Here is a 16579-nt window from a genome sequence, read left to right as displayed (position 1 = left end):
GGAGATGCACTTTTCAAAGAATCAAAGGGGAAATTAAATATCACTCATTCATTAAAAAAAAAAATTAAAGCGGGTGTGATGGGCTCAGTGCCTGGAAGGGTTGTCCCAGAGCGTGACGGCTTCTCTCCTCACCCTGAGCACGGATGCGGGCAAAGTCAAAAGCTTTCCAACTCAACCAAAGACTTCATCCACTGGAGACAAACCTGAGAAATCAATATTGCTTTCCTGTTTGAAAGGAAAAGCCCCAGGAACTGTCAAAGACCACCCAGTTTCTCGTATTTTTGTATCACTCCTCACCCCTCACTTGGGAGGTTACCCCTCCGTATGCACACCAGTGCCCCCTGGGCTGCGGGAAGCAGCTGACAGGAAGGAGAGACCTGGGGGACCCTTGTGCTCAGTCTTCTGCTGGCCACACAGAACCGCTCCAGCATCCTGGGCAGTGCAGAGCTTCTGGCCTGCTCACCCCGGGTCTCCCCGGAGGCTTCCTCTCTGACTCTGCACTAACCTTGGAGCAACTTGGTCCTTCCATTCTCCAGGGGGCCCAAGAGTTTGCAGGCTAATGAACAGACCAACTCACCCTCCACAAGAGTCCATTCCCCAGGAATGCACCACACAGTCACTGGAATTCAGAGGACCAACCAGGAAAAAATAACTAGAATAACTGATCCCATTCTCCCAAGCTGTAAGCTCTGAGTGCTGAGCCTAGGCATGCTAAGGGAACAGCTTTCACTTAGGACACGTCAGACTGGGCAAGGTTTTAGTCATATCCTCCCTCCATTGTGTAAAACCACCTTCTACTTCAATGACAGAATTTTACTTTTGAGGCAATCGCTAGTCACTAATTCAGTCATTTTCTTATGTTTCTCATCACTCTAAGTTAACTGCATCATGTAATGCTGATTTTAAAACTTCAGATCAAGGAGTTTTTATATCATGGGTTATCTCCCCTCCTGTTTCTTCAAGCCTGAGACCACAGCACGCCTGTGCACCTCATTTAGCCATTTCCTCCTGGCCAAGAGATAATCTGTATCTCAACAACCAAAATAAATGCCATGTCCTGACTGGCTGTCCCCACAGTGGCTCTGGGCGAGGGTGCTGCTCCCGGGAGCAGACTCGGGGCGACGCAGTCTTCAGAGTCCTCTGGAGAGGCAGAAGTCTCACTGTGTGGCTTTCTCTAGCCCTGAAGAAGACCGAGGTGCTGATTCCACTGGGTTTGGGTGACTGCTCGAGGGCCATCTACATCAGTTCTTAATGGTCTGTGCTGTCCTCTGCGGCTGGCCGCGGCTCTCTGGGGCCTCTGGACGGGAAGGGGTGTGCAGAGCCTGCACCACGGCTCGAGTCTAATTCTGTCCCTTTCCTCAGACCCACAGGAACTCAACCAGCACAGCGTTTCCGACCGCACATGGTCACGACAGCTGGGCTGCTGCTGTCTGCAACCTTGCAGGGAATGGGGCAAATGTGGGCTGATGGAATTTGATCAGATCATTATCCTGCGCTTGAGGCAGAGTCTCTGCCAGAGGACAGACTCCTAACACTGGCCCAGGCAGGGCACAAAGTGCTAACAACTGCCGGATGTCAGCTATCGAGGCATCCCCACTGGCACTGGGTGAAGAGTCCCAGCTACCGACGGGCTCACAGTCATATTCTTCTCCCGCTTTCCTGCCCTTTAAAGACATCGAATAGCACCAGGCATTCCCCCAGCTTCACCTGGGCTAGTATCAGAAGCGGGAGAAAACAGGCAGCCGTCCCCTCCCTTGTTCCCCAATTATAAGAAACTGAAAATAAAAAATTATACAGGAATATATTTTACGGCCTTAATGATAGTGTTTGTGATAACAAATAATATATATGGTTGGAAAAGCACAGAGAGATGCCTCCAGATAAAAAGTTCTATATAAATGAAGATAATGTTATCTCTGCTGCATAATCCTGAGGTCAAATTAGCAATTCCCCACTGTATATCACACTTCTTGATTAGCCTGTTCTATGTAATGCTCATAACAAGTTTAATTATTCCAGTACTACAATACTTTCTAAGTCTCCATGAAATTACAGCATAATTTATAAAGCACCATAAAGTGCTTATTCAAAGACACATTTTAAAAATGGGAAGAAAGTCGTAAGAACAAAGCCACGTTCCTTTCCCTCAGCAAGAGGATGTACTGCATGGAAAGTTATTTCTTCTACCAAAGATCTTGATTGGAAATAGCTAATAGGCTTCCATAAATCTCTCCCAACTCCATCCACTAAAGCAGGAAGCTCACAGAGGCCAGTATAGCGTGCCTAACCTTGGAGCTGGGCAGGGAGTGGGGCCCAGTATGGAGATCAGGGCTCACATGGCAAATCCCAGAAGGTAGAGAGTAGTACTCCTTGAGCAATCGGGCTGGGAGGAGCGCTCTCTCTCTCTGTCTCTCTCTGTCTCTGTCTCTCTCTCTCTCAAATAAAAAATTCTTCCGGGTGATAACACCTGAAAGAGGAAATGCCATATGTTCTCTGTCATGAAAGACTTTAAGTAGGACTTCGGTGGGGCTTCAGTTAATTTTTTTCCTTTCAGCATCCCATCTCCAATGCACAGTCAGGCTCTTGATTTAACCTGATAATAAGGGCAGTGGCAGCCAGTGCTTTCATCTGCGTGCAGAGAGGAGAACTGCAGAAAACAGAGCAACTAGCCTTTGTTGTCTCGGAGGGCCTCAACAGCAGCCCAGACAGTTGGAAGATAATTAAAACTTAAACAGTGCTGAGGAAGGCGGGGATGCAACAGATTGGCCATTTCAGATGAAGATGAACACTTTCCACAGGAGCCTGGAGCAACCGTCGGTTTCCATAGCCCCGGCCTTCCCCACATTGGCTGTCTTCTACTCACTGACAGAGACTGATCCCTAACACAGCTCAGAACAGGATGTCTCAAGAAGCTTCACTATTGAGAGTGAGATGAGGGCTTGCCTTCCTTAATAAGGGGAAATCTAACCCTTCCAAGGACAGCACTGTGAAACTGAAAGGCACTATGGGGCTTTGATGAAGGAGCCTGAAGAACAAGGTCTGGGCCCAGCCCCATCACTTAATTAGCTGTGCCACTTTGGGGGAAAAAAGTGTTAAACCTTTTTGAATCTTAGGTTGCTTTGCTAGAAAATGAGGTCAACACACAAACCTTAGAGGATATTTAAATGAGGTGAGCATTTAAAGTGTCTAATGCAATGCTTGGCAGAGGAGGATATTATTTCATAAAAAATTTTATTACATAAAAATCCAAAGAGTAGATTGCTGGATGCAGTTTCTTGATTTGCCGCTGCGGATGTTGGCTGACTGGAGAGAATTCCCAACAGTCGAGGTTAGAGTTTTCCCAGGAAGAGGAAGCCCAGGGCCAGACTGTGGGAACACAGCAGGTCTCAGCCTTCTTGGGGCATCACTGCAGGACCCCAGGAAGCAGTTCTATTTCTAGTGTATGGACTGACTCCATGGTACTGTCTGCACTAAGTCCCTGATCCCAGGAAACTTTATTTGTACTGTTGTCAGTCTGACTGTGTGATGCGCAGGGCAGCTAAGGAGGTGAGGGCAAATCCTGAGTTCATATTTGGCCCTGCTAACCACAACCACAGAAGAGTTTCTAATTTGTACAAGGCTTAGAACGCTGGATTTTTAATTTATTAAGAAACAAAGGATTTCCTTAGGAGACATCAGGATATACTGTGACCTACAAAATATATTGCTTTGGAGACTTTGTTGCATTCCTGCTTGCTTTGGGAAGCATATATTTCTATTCTCGAGCCTGAAAAATAGCTCTCCAGGCTGGAGTGCGTTCGCACTGTGCTCAGGGATCACTCCTGGCAGGGGTCAGGGGACAATATGGGCTGCCAGAGATCGAACCCAGGTTGGAACATGTACAAGGCAAGAACCCTGTACTTCCACTGTTTTAGCTCTTCAGCCGCCAACTTTCTATTCTTAATTTATATTTCCATCAATTTTTAATAAGAATGCTACCAGGCTTAATTCATAAATAAAATGAAATACATTTTTAACATAATATGAAGAAAATATAAAACAGAAATATGTACATTCCCACTCTAAATGCTTTGGTAGCCTAAATGTAGTACTTGGTTCTTATTTGATAGTCCTTAACCATTGCATCTAGTTATGTGAACACCTAATTTCTATACCGAGCAGGCTTTAAAAGATAAAGTATAACTCAATAGGAAATATTTAAATGAACTCTCAAAGGATCAGCAAAAGCCAAGATCCAATAATTCTATTCTTTGGTAAACAAGGTTTTATTCTCCAATTCTATTTCATATTTTTGCACTGAACAAAGAATCTTGAAAACTAGAGTTAGCCTGAAACGGGTGTACAAAAAGGGATCACTAACATTTGGCTCTTCTATGAGGTAGCCATAGAGAACCCTGGGAAGAAAGTCTGTCCCTTGTTGTGGGCAAGGAAGCGAACAGGAATTTCAGCTACAGACATACTGTGCACCATCTTTCCGGCAGAGACTGGGCCCGGGTCCACAACTGATCTCCAAAGGAACATGATGCTGTTCCCAGGTAGACCCATCTAGGCTGAAAACTTGGGGTCTTCTCATTATAGGACAGGCCAATTCCCTTTTCTGCCTGAAGGCCCAGCAGCCTGCAGCCACACCCAACACCCTCCCACACAGAAATGGCTCAGCTCCACAGCAGAAAGGCCACCAACTCGTTCCAGCCATAGCTCTCCTGGACACCTCTACTGTCAGAGCAGATCCCACGGGAAAGCTGCATAGAAGACCACCAAGCTCAGGGAATGAGTAACACAGAAGGCCCAACTAGCAAGAACCGGCCCAGTGAATCCTCCGACAATGACTTTAGTAGTACCATGACTTTTATTGATCTAGGTTTTGATAGTTCCTTTTGCCTTAGCACTGTGACAGACAACTTGGTAAACCATGGTGTTAACAATTAAAAAAAAAGACAAACAATGACAACAACAAAGAACCTCAGCTATAGCATTTACTACGGATTGGTACCCCGCGAAACCTAGAGCTGCAGTTTGAGATCCCCTATCTGCTCTGCCCTTTCCAGGAGATATACTGAGAGTGTCCATAAATAATTCTCTAACCCTAGAAGCAGGTACGAGGTGCGGATTCCCCCAGCTCTAGTCTGAGTAAAGTCAGTCCTCTTCAAATCAAACCACAGACTAAAGGGGGAGGTGACGTTGGGTCCTGTTGCTAAGGCAGCAAGTGGAAAACAGTTTACTGCCAGAATGACAAAAAGCTTCCAGAAGAAGCATGCTGGAACAGAAAAGATTTGTTACTCTTAGAAAACCTTCCCTCTGGCTGGTCTGTGGAGCTACAGATTCTCCTCCACTGACTGCAGCAAAGGGCCCCAGCATCATTTGCTTATTTGGGAGAGGAAGAATTATTGAAAGGTTAAACACTTTGTGTCCAGAGCTGGCCTGAGCAGAGGCTACTGTCTCAGGGAACAGAGCATCAGATGGAGAGGGAATAATCCTGTCCCCACATCTCCACCACTCAAACTGAGGACAAAAGACCAAAAAGAATCTTGATGTTCAGAGAGAACTGATGCTACATAAAATCAAGTATGCAGAGGGAGTAAGACAGCAAATAATTATTAACACATCAAAATCCAGTGCCATCCAAAATAAAAAAGTCATTCTAACGTCAGGCATAAATATTTCAGTGTGTGTTTTTATTTGAGGAAGAAATGAAATTGGAATAACAGACTCCCCCCAAATAGGAAGACATTAAAACTGCCTATGGTGATGCGCCCTCCATTTACAAAATTATGCCTGAAATTAATGTCACAATAATGTAATTATAATATTTACATAATTGTATGAAACTGATGTAACAGGCTGCATTTCATTAATTCATTTCAATTTTCCACATGCACTTTTACCATTCTGCAGTGCTTGTACGTTCAGAGGGTGAATTACTTTTAATCAAGATTTGCTATCTATTAGGTAAAAGAAATTGTCCTAAGCACTGTGAGAACTGGCCTGGAAAGACAGGACATTAACTTCACCTGGAGATGTCTCTAGTGCAATTCAGAGCAAGACAAAACCACGTCAAACCACCTGACTTGACAGAACTGAGCCAAGGGAAACCGAGGCTTGAGGAGAGTCAAGGCATCAGCTAAAAAACTCGACACAAGTTTCCTATTTTCTCTGTCTTGGGATCCATGTCGGGAGTGACTGTGGGGAGAAAGATATTCACATATGGCAGCCGAAGTTCAGAGCATAAAATTCAGCAACATGGGCTTTAGAAGTTCCCTGTGTATGATTCTGTTCCAGACACCGAAACAAACAGACACGACTGAAGAAAACCACCCGCTCCCAAGCACATCCACAAAGCGATGTCTGACTTGCTCCACAGACCCTCAGCGAACAGCAGAGGTGCTGGCTGGCGTTGCTGGGTACTGAACAGTACAGATGAAACCCCTGCAGGAGCTCGGAGTTTGTTTAATTCCTGGCACCCTCCAAGGTCCTCAAGACCCCACCAGCAGTGATCCCTGAGTGCAGCGCCACGAGGAAGCCCTGAGTACAGCCAGGTGTGGCTCAAGAACCAACCCCCCAAACAGCAACAACAACAATAAAACAACAACAACACAACAACCCTTCCAGTGAAATGTGTCGTTCAAGTCAAGAGACAAACAAGACATTTTTAAAAATAAAATAATTAACCAGGGTTTATAGGTAATTAAATCAGCACTTCTCTCAAATCTCTTTAGACAAACTAGTTAAACTGGAAGAATAAATAGTTCCACAAATTTCCCCGATCCCCAGGAATAAAATGGGAAGGCAAAACTACCTCAGAATAGTATGAAGGGCAGGGCACCTGCCTTGCAAGCAGCCAACCCAGTTTGGTCCCCAGGACCATATATGGTTTCTCTGAACCCCACCAGAAGTGATCCCTGAGCGCAGAGCCAGGAGTAAGCCCCGAGCAGCACTGTGTATTACCCCCACCAAAAAAAAAACAAAACAAAACAAAAAAGGGCTGCTGTTTAAAAGGCCTTAGGTAGAACACAGTCCACCTCCTCTATTACAGACATTTAGCAGACTGTGAGCACACATCTAAATGCAGGCGTCTTAGGACCTGGTAGGAGAAATTCAATCTCAAGGGAGAAACGTCTTATTTCTCAATCTAGTCTTTTTTATCTCTGCTTTTTACCAGGTTGCAATTTTCAAGGGTTATGCAGAGATAAGGCAGGAAGTGGAGGCTAAAAAATGAAAAATGAGTAAGGGCGAGAAAGACGGAGGGGCTAGGAAGTTAGCGGGATAAGGCAGGGCAGGAGGGAGAGGGGAAGAGGAGAGAACGCACGAACAAGAATGAAGTAATTCTTTCTTCTCTCTCTGTTATGTGCTAATGTTAACAAACCCCCATGTGGGAATACTGCTAACCAATTTTATTACTCGATAAAACATTTCAATCCAACACAAAGTATATTTTAAGAAATAGAACTAAATTACCAAAGTTCAAGATTAGCATTTTTTCATTAACTTTTTCCCTAGCCCAAGATGCTGGGAACAGGGGAGAGAATTTCACTGGGTTTTATCTTTAAAATGGATGCATTATCTTTTTCGATTTATTCAATAAGCTGCATATTTTCACGAATGTAGACAAATGAGTTTAATGGAACTGTGCACGAGGAAAAAAAAGCAAGAGAAAATTTAATTTGTTAGTTTCCCTAAGAATCTGTAAGAACTCATTTGGTGACTATGACCTGTAGTGAGATGGTTTTATGATCACGGGAGGTAAGAAAATCTTCTCCCTCTTTTTTTAAAACCTTAGATATGGTGAGTATATGCTATTTATTATATCTTAAAATTTTAAGGGCTGGAAGTCTTTTTATTTACATATTTTTTCATTTAGAAGATTAAATAGAGGGGGACGAGAGGCAAAGAGAAGAAGAAAGAATTTGCCTCTCCCCAAGGAAAATCTAAGAATCCTTCTAAGAATGTAAACATTTGACATATTGATAAATAAGATAGGAATTGCCCAAGACGGTCAAAATAACAGAAGTGAAAACTGAGCACCAAAGCCAAGAGAGTAATAAAGAGGGCAGAGCAAGGAAGGAAATCACAAATCTTCGGTTCACACCCCTGAGAAACTAGCACTCGAATGAAAATAAAAGCCACCAATTTCTCAACACATCCATGTGCAAACCTCCGTACCCGCTCTCTTCTCGGATGGAAAGCGAATCCTCACATAGTCAGACTGGACATTTCAACGCTCAGCAGAACATATGTCCCTCCAAGCCTCTGTATTCTTTACAAGCTACGAAACAAAACCTGTATTTCTGGCATTAACAGCTTCTCAGAGAACTAAAGGGTATTTGGGGAAATATAGGTGGAGCGATAGCACAGCGGGTAGGGCGTCTGCCTTGCACGCAGCCAACATGGCTGACCCGAGTTCGATTCCTCCGCCCCTCTCGGAGAGCCCGGCAAGCTACCGAGAGTATTGGATATGCCAGACACAGTAACAACAAAGTCTCCAATGGAGACGTTACTGGGCCCGCTCGAGCAAATCGATGATCAACGGGAAGGCCTTTACTTTTACTTTTACTATAGTATAAGCCCAAACCATCTAAGTGCTACACTTGTACTGACCACCTCCAGACATTCATGGAGGACTCCAGGCACCCAGGGAACCCTGGATCATTTCCTAGAGCATGGGTCAGGTGGAAAAGAAAGATGCAGAGATTTATCTTAATATCTAATCCAAGTATCACATGCAGATCAACCAGAGAAATTCCATGCGCACGAGAGGGAGGGAGGGAGGGGGAGGGAGAGAGAGAGAGAGACAGAGACAGAGACAGAGACAGAGAGACAGAGGTGCCTGTCACAGAGACAGGCTGGAGGAGGTAGGAGGGTAGCAGGAGGGATATAGGGATATTGCTGATGGGAAATGTACACTGGAGGATGGATAGGTGTTGCAACATTGTATGACTGAAACCTGATCACGAAAGCTTTGTAACTGTATCTCACAGTAATTCAACGAAAAATAAATAAAAATAAATGAAAGTAAAAACAGGTTTCCCCATAGCCACACCTTTTGTAAGAAGCCCCATGCCCTGTTTAAGTCAATCTTTCCGTTGGATAAGCAAGCAGGTTGGAAAGTGGAGTAGTTTGGCAGAGACTTTTCCCCACCCTAAAGATGCTAGAGACTTCAACTACTCCTGACTTAGCCTTACTGGCATGGCATTAGTGCTAAACCAGTGACCAGAAAGAAAATAATCAATCCTCACACTTGTTTCAGAAATTCCAGAAAAAGAAAAAGAAAACAATGTATCTAAGGAACAAAGGTAAGGTAAAGGTAAAGGTAAAGGCCCTCCCGTTGATCGTCGATTTGCTCGAGCGGGCCCAGTAACGTCTCCATTGGAGACTTTGTTGTTACCAAACATGTAGCAAATGGCATACTTTAAAAAGGAAGAGTTCTGGAGGGACCAGTACTCGACATTGTTTAACTGAAACCCAAGCACAAATATTTGTAAGTCTACAACTGTACCTCATGGTGTTTCACTAATGAAAAAAAAAAGGGAAGAGTTATTTTTTAAATGAACAAGGAGATTCTAACATATTACTTGCTACTGGTTACTAATGCTATGGTATTGAACCTCATCAAATAAGACAAAAGTGTCTTAGATATGTTTCTTCTTTCATAATTTTATTTTTTTTTGCTTTTTTTTGTTTCCTATTTTATAAATGAAGTTCTATGTATCAAAGTATAAAGTCTAATGAGGTTTAGCATAAAAAAATACTTTCTCATGCTCCCTTTTCTCTCCTCTCCTAAGGCAACTTTTTACCTGTTTTAATGGATTATTTTTAGGGCTTTTCTCACATCTATAATTATCATAACATACATCATAACATGTTTCTGTGAGACCACTCTCCACACACAGGAAGGTACTGGCAGAGGGACAAAGCCACACGGGTTCCGGGGCTCAGATCTCCAAGCCTACTCGGATTGGGGCTGAGCATCCTCCACCCAGATCCTCCAAATTCCAGTAGGCGGGGGTCACACCCACCAACTGGCCCCCTGGCGCCGTGTAATCCCATCAACGGCCAAGATTCAGAGACTATAAAACCCAGCTCCCGGAAGTGCGCGGCCACATTTGCAACCGCGCGACATCTTATCATCTCATTCCTACATTAGACAACCTGGCAGGCTACCGAATGTAACCTGCCCACATGGCAGAGTCTGGCAAACTCCCCGTGGCGTACCCAATATGCCAAATACCAGTAACAATGAAGGGTCTCATTCTCCTAACTCTGAAAGAGCCTTGAATATGGCACTTAAAAAAAAAAAATCTCAGGGCTGGGACGAAGAGATGTTACTGGGGCCTGCTCGAGGCAATCGACGAATAACAGGGTGGTTGTGATTGTGATTGATTGTGTGATAATTATCATGCTTCTAATGCTAGTTTCAGAGTTTTGGCTTTGGCGGCCAGTCTTGTCCTGGAGAAGAGCTCCCTCACCACTGCACCCTCCTTTCCCACCCTCAACTCAGTCTGCGCTGTAACTTGAACCAGTATTCAGGGTTCACAGGTACCATTCCTCCATAGACATTATCTGCTGCCAGTGCCTGGTATATTTTCCTTTCCTGCAAACTCCCTTCTGGAGTTACAAAGAAATAGTTCTTGATTTGTTTTGCTTTGTTTTGCTTAGTTTTGTATGCACTCAACACTAATTTATTTCCTCTTTTCCAACTTTTCCTTACCTGAGTGAAAGTCCCTTGCAAGACAAACTGACACATCAGAAAGATATTTCTAGCAACTTTTTAAGTCTTTCCAGGCTTTCTGAGCAGCTTCATTCCAGTTGGGTTGCCCAGGAAGCCTGACACAAAACAGCAACCCTGGCATACCATTCTAACCATCATTCTGAGATTTCTCTCACCTCTCTTCTCTGCTTTCTAACTCTCCTGCATTTTACCTCTGTCTCTCCTCAGTGCTAAATCTCCCTTTGCCCATATCGCACACAGTCTTTTTTCTTATTATACCCTCTACAAATGTGATCTGGGAGAGAAATGTTGAGACTTAAATGTTAAACATTTGGAATCTACTTTTACCTTTGGTTGGTAGTTTGGCTGGAGATTTAAGTTGGAAATAGATTTCTTTCAGAATTTTGAGGATCTGATTCTACTGTCTGTCAAGCTCCGTTCTGACATGAAGAAATCACTATGAAACCTGGCCTGGTTTCTTTTTGCTCTTTATTCATAAGGGCTGGAGTGATAGCACAGCAGGTAGGGTGTTTGCCTTGCACTCCGCCGACCCGAGTTCGATTCCTCTGTTTCTCTTGAAGAGCCCGGCAAACTACCGAGAGTATCCCACCCACATGGCACAGCCTGGCAAGCTCCCTGTGGCGTATTCGATATGCCAAAAACAGTAACAAGTCTCACAATGGAGACATTACTGGTGTCCGCTTGAGCAAATCGATGAACAATGGGAGGACAGTGCTACAGTGCTTATTCATAAACAAACAAAAAATAAAAACCATATCCTGATCTAGAAGTGTGTAGACAGTCTACATCACTATGATCTGAAATTTCATGATGATTTGCCTTAGTGTGGATCTCTATTTTATCTCACTGGATGGACAATCAGAGGCCTTTACAGCTCAGAAATACATGTATCTTGAGTTTTGGTGCATTTTCTTGAATCACTGCCAACAATGTCTTCCCCTGGATTTTTTCTCACTTCACACTTAGTTTTTGGATAGAGGGTTTCTTTATCTTCACCTGAGTTTTATCCTCTTCAAGTTTTTGTCATTTTGTTCTCTGCTCTGTGAAAGTATTTCAACTTTATCATCCGTGGGCCCACAGAATTGTTCAGAGGTTAAGGAGCTTGCCTTGCCCACGGTGGATCCTGGTTCAGTCCCCAACACTGTGCAATGTCTGACCACCACAATCAGCTATCTCTGAGCAGTCAGGAAGCAGCTTGAGCATGGAGAAACAAATAAAAGAAAAAAATCCACCCAAAAGTAAAAAACAAACACCCAAATTTTATTATCTGTGCGACTTAACAAGCTTTTTATTTTTTTCCTTTAGCATTTTACAAATCGAGTATTTCTTTGTGGGGAGGGTTTCGCGAGAAGTACTTAGCGGGTCCACAGTCACTCCTGGCTATAGTCCAGCTCTGCTCAGGTCCATCCTGGTGGCACCTGTGGGACTATGCAGTGCCAGGAAAGCAAACTCAGGTCTCATCTCACTTGCCAAGCAACTGCTCCCAGTCCTCTGAGTCATCCTTGAGCCCCTCCGAGCGTTCCCTTCTGACACCATCTTCCAGTCAAGAACTGCCTTATTTGCTTTATACCTCTCTGAAGCTAATTGTGATCTGGCGGGCGTGGAAGGTGAGAGGAGGCTTCCACACGGTGCTGAGGAAATCTGCGGGTCTGTTCTGGTGGTCCAATGCTGGGGACTGATGATGTGGTGTTGCCGGAGATTCCCAGGCTACACCGTCAGTGCTTCAGGGTCTCCAGGGCTGCAGTGGGCAGAGCCTGGGGGACAACGCAATGCCAGGATCCAACTGGAGCTGGCCACGGGAGAGGCAAATGCTTTTCCTCCTGTACTATATCTCTCCAGTGCCCCAAAATCGTTTACTATTTTTTTGTGTGTGGATTTATTTTGGATGGGGTGAGTTTTCTTGGGGGCAGTGCTCAGGGGCCATTCCTGGCTCTGTGCTCAGGGGTCACTCTGTTGGCTCTCAGGAGCTTATAAGCAGTGCCAAGTGTGGAACTAGGTTTGGCTGCATGCAAGGCAAGTGCTTGACCTGCCGTACCATCTCTCCTGTCTCCACAACAATGATTTTTTTAAGGAGCTTAAAAAAAAAATCTATCTACATATTTTTCTCCCTTGTTGTTGCAATCTTTGCTTCCTATCAATTTTCTCAAGAAGATTGTCAGGAAGGAACCTAAAAATAGAGGGTGTTCTGAGCGTACAGTTATCTTAACAGTTCATTTATCAGGACAACTCTTTTTCACAGTCTCTCCGCTTGGACTGGACACATTACCTAGGAAGACATTTGTCATCTTTTGCTTGAGAGATACAGCCATCATTGACAGGTTCAGAAGCAGGGTTGTGAAAAAGGTCAGTAGTGCCTGATTTTGTGTGTGTGTGTTGTTTCAGAAGATGATGAAAGTCAAATGATCTTTCTTAATCGTCTATCTCCCCACCTCCTCACCCCACCTGCAGATCCTCTGCTCTACCCTCAACAAAGAAGAAACTTTCCAAGCCCGACAAAGAAAAACTAGAGAATATCACTTAAACATGGACTCTAAATAACCCTACCTGACCTCCCAGTTACTGGGAGGGGGTGGATGTGTTGGAGAAAGAGGAAGATATTGCTCAAAAGGCACAAGCATCCAGTTACAACATGAGTCCCTTCTTCGGATATAATGTATACATGGTGACTATTGTTAATAAAAAAAAACATTATAGATGTGAAGATTGCTTAGGGGGTAGATCTTAAATATTTTCAACACATAGGCGTACACAAATGGTATTTATGTGTGGTCATAGAGCTGTTAACAATTACACATTATATATGTCTAGCCTCTCATCTTCAGCATCTAGTCTTCATCTCCTCCTCAGGGTTTAGTTCCCAGCACCTTCTACAACTCTCTTCTTAGCCCTTACAGCCTAGTTATATAGAAATCGTGCAGGGTGGGGATACAAGAGTAGGGCTGAACGTTAGCATAACAACAAAGAGAGGCAAGGCCACTCCCTTAGGAGATTAACTCAAGGACAAATCTCATCTAAGGAGATTACTCCAGATTACTTGGAGATTAGGCTGGAGCCATAGCACAGTGGGTAGGGTGTTTGCAGAACTGGGTTTGACTCCTCCATCCCTCTCTTGGAGAGCCTGGGAAGCTACTGAAAGTATCCTGCCCGCAGAGCAGAGCCTGGCAAGCTCTCTGTGGCATACTCGATATGCCAAAAACAGTAACAACAATTTTCACAATGGAGATGTTACTGGTGCCCGCTCAAGCAAATCAATGAACAACGGGAGGACAGTGACAGTGACACACTATTGTATGTCAATTTTATCTCAGTAACGCTGGCAAGAAATGTCTCGTTTTTCCATCAGAGTGGGAAAAAAGCAAAGTTTTGTGTAGCAGGGAAGAGATTCTGGACCTGTTAATTGTTTCATATAACTTACACAGTTAAGACCCTCTTCACTTTTGTCCTTTTTCCTACTGGCTCATTCATCACAGCTTCAAAGGTGCCTAGAGCCTCTGCCTCTAATTCCCTCTAAAAGCCTTTGAGGATTCTGTTTTCTTGAGTCTGTTAAATCATTTACCACTTATTCATTGCTTCAAAGCATCCTCCTTCACATTCCTATCTCCTCTCCCGATTTTCTTTGTTCTTGTAGGTTAATACTGATAGAAGACTTCTTCAGTGACACTTCAGTGGAGTTTCCTCTGAAGGAAGTGTGACTAGGTGTTCATCCTGCCATCATTATTGGAAATCTTAACTACTTTCCACACATGTATGTTCACATTTATGAAGATTTGTAATAGGGGTGAGGATTCAAAGGAGAATCTGCCACAACACTGAGACCACTGGTCTCCCAGCCACCATGATCACAGGTGTAAATCTCTAAACTACCTGGTGCTAAGGCAATACTGCCTGACATAATAATGACTCTTTATTTCTTTCCCTGTCTTTAGTCTGAAAGTGACAATTCTTTATCCCTTGTCTTGGCTAACATTTACACCTTACTGCTTGCCTATTCTTATCTTCATATCCCTTGTCCTGTTCCTTCTACCAGATCCTAAACCACACTCCCAGATTATTTACTAATTCTATCTCTGGCCTGGCTTTTCACTAATTAAGTGTCTAAAAAGGGATATGTTCAGACAGTGTCATACATCACCACCATTCTGAGGAAAGATTCAAATCATTCAGTGATTCTTTGCCCTCACGCGAAGAGAAAGAGAAGGGGGGTTGACAATTCCCACTGAGCAAAAATGAAACAATTCAGCTCTTCCTCACACTAAAACAGCCGCACAGGCTGCTCCTGGCTGCTCTGTTTATCTTGATAACTGTGGGGAAACACAATCTTCTTCCTTTCCCTCTCTCTCCAGATCAGTTTGCCATGCTCCATATGCAGATGAGGCGACTCAGGCTCTGGAGCAGAGACAGGCTTGTTTGGTGTTCTTCTTGCACATTTGCCCCACACCCAATCTTTGGTGCTGTCTGCTCAGCCCAGGCGGTTCACAGAACAGCTGTTGCAGGGGACCTGATAGATCCAGATGTGGGTCCCCCAGTGGATCCCGAATGCCCAGCTGCTCCTCAACAGAACAGTGGGCAGCGGGTGCCAAAGTCGGAGAAGCCTACTGCACATCCTCTTTAACCCACAGGAGAAGGCTGGGGTGGAGGAAGGGCTTGGGAGCAGGGTGCCCAGCTGCTGGAGTATAGCTCTAAACATTTTAGGATAACATTGGTGTGTCCTTCCTCTCTTCTCACAGGGAGCTTAGGTTTAAGCCTCTGGAGACACTCCCATTCCTTTGTTTATCTGTAAACTCTTCTCTGCACTCTCCTCCCCAGCCAGTTAATCACCATTTTCCCTAATCAGATTCTGTAAGATCAGATCCTTTTAGGACATTGGACTTGTAAGTTAAATATTGTTTTTCTCGCCTTTTACATAGTTTACTTTAAAGCAATGTCCTTTCTGTATGGACACAGGAAGACAGTTAATATTATGCTTTTGTAACTTGGGAGTTGATTGACTCTGAATAATATTTACTCCTGGGCATCTGCTTTCTTGACTCAGTTGCCCTTAGTTTCTAGCACCTCCAAAGCAGGGTCTCGAGGAGGGACTGAATGGACCAGCGCAAGCTGTGAGCTACCCTAGCATTGAAATGGACCAGGCCAAAGTGCCACAATACTCAACTATAAGTTGAGGGCATGATCATGGACAAATGCTGTCACGATCTAAAAGTAACAACGAGACTAGGACCCTGCTGGAGTTAGGAAGACTAACCTGGCCTGAGGACTGCAGTTGGAATATATAGTGAGATGTCCTCAGGAAGAATCAAACTGTAAGTTTATATCTCTTACTGTGCTCACACAGAATGACATTGCTAGAAATATTAGAAGTAGATTTACTACAATTATTTAAGTGGATTAGGAGCTGAGGAAATAACGCACCCTTGCTGGGATCCCACCCTTGAGTGGATCTCCTAGTAATCCGGAATAATCTCTTTATATGAGAGTTTATCCTTGAGTTAATCTCCTGGAGGCATGGTCTTACCCCTCTTTGTTGATTTGTTAATGTTCAACCCACCTTTGTGTCACCACCCTACGTGATAAACTAAGATGGTCAGATGGGTAAGATGGTGGGGGCTCAGGCTGGAGAAAGAGAAGCAGAAGGGGAGTGGAGATTGGAATAAACTACAGTTAATACCAACCAGCCTGGCCCTCATTCCTTCCTTTGCCTGCCCATTGCCGTCAGCCTCCCCAGGGTGGGGAAAGTGGAGAACACCAAACGCAGGCAGCAAGAGAGATAGAACATCACTGCCCTTTTGAAGACACACATCCAGTGGTGCCAAACTGTACGGATGGAGGGCAACGTGCAGGCAGGCTCGGCAGCAA

At 44.3% G+C, this 16579-nt stretch overlaps 1 protein-coding gene across 2 annotated transcripts in view; it reads right to left on the bottom strand.

Moving 5' to 3' along the window:
* Positions 1-16579, bottom strand: part of BTBD9 (BTB domain containing 9) — a 428648-nt gene that overhangs the window by 162476 nt on the left and 249593 nt on the right. The window lies entirely within an intron of this gene.

The sequence above is a fragment of the Sorex fumeus genome, unplaced genomic scaffold, assembly GCF_029834395.1.
Source record: "Sorex fumeus unplaced genomic scaffold, SorFum_2.1 ptg000123l, whole genome shotgun sequence".
In the NCBI taxonomy this organism is placed as follows: domain Eukaryota; kingdom Metazoa; phylum Chordata; class Mammalia; order Eulipotyphla; family Soricidae; genus Sorex; species Sorex fumeus.
This window is presented reverse-complemented; position numbering and strand designations above follow the sequence as displayed.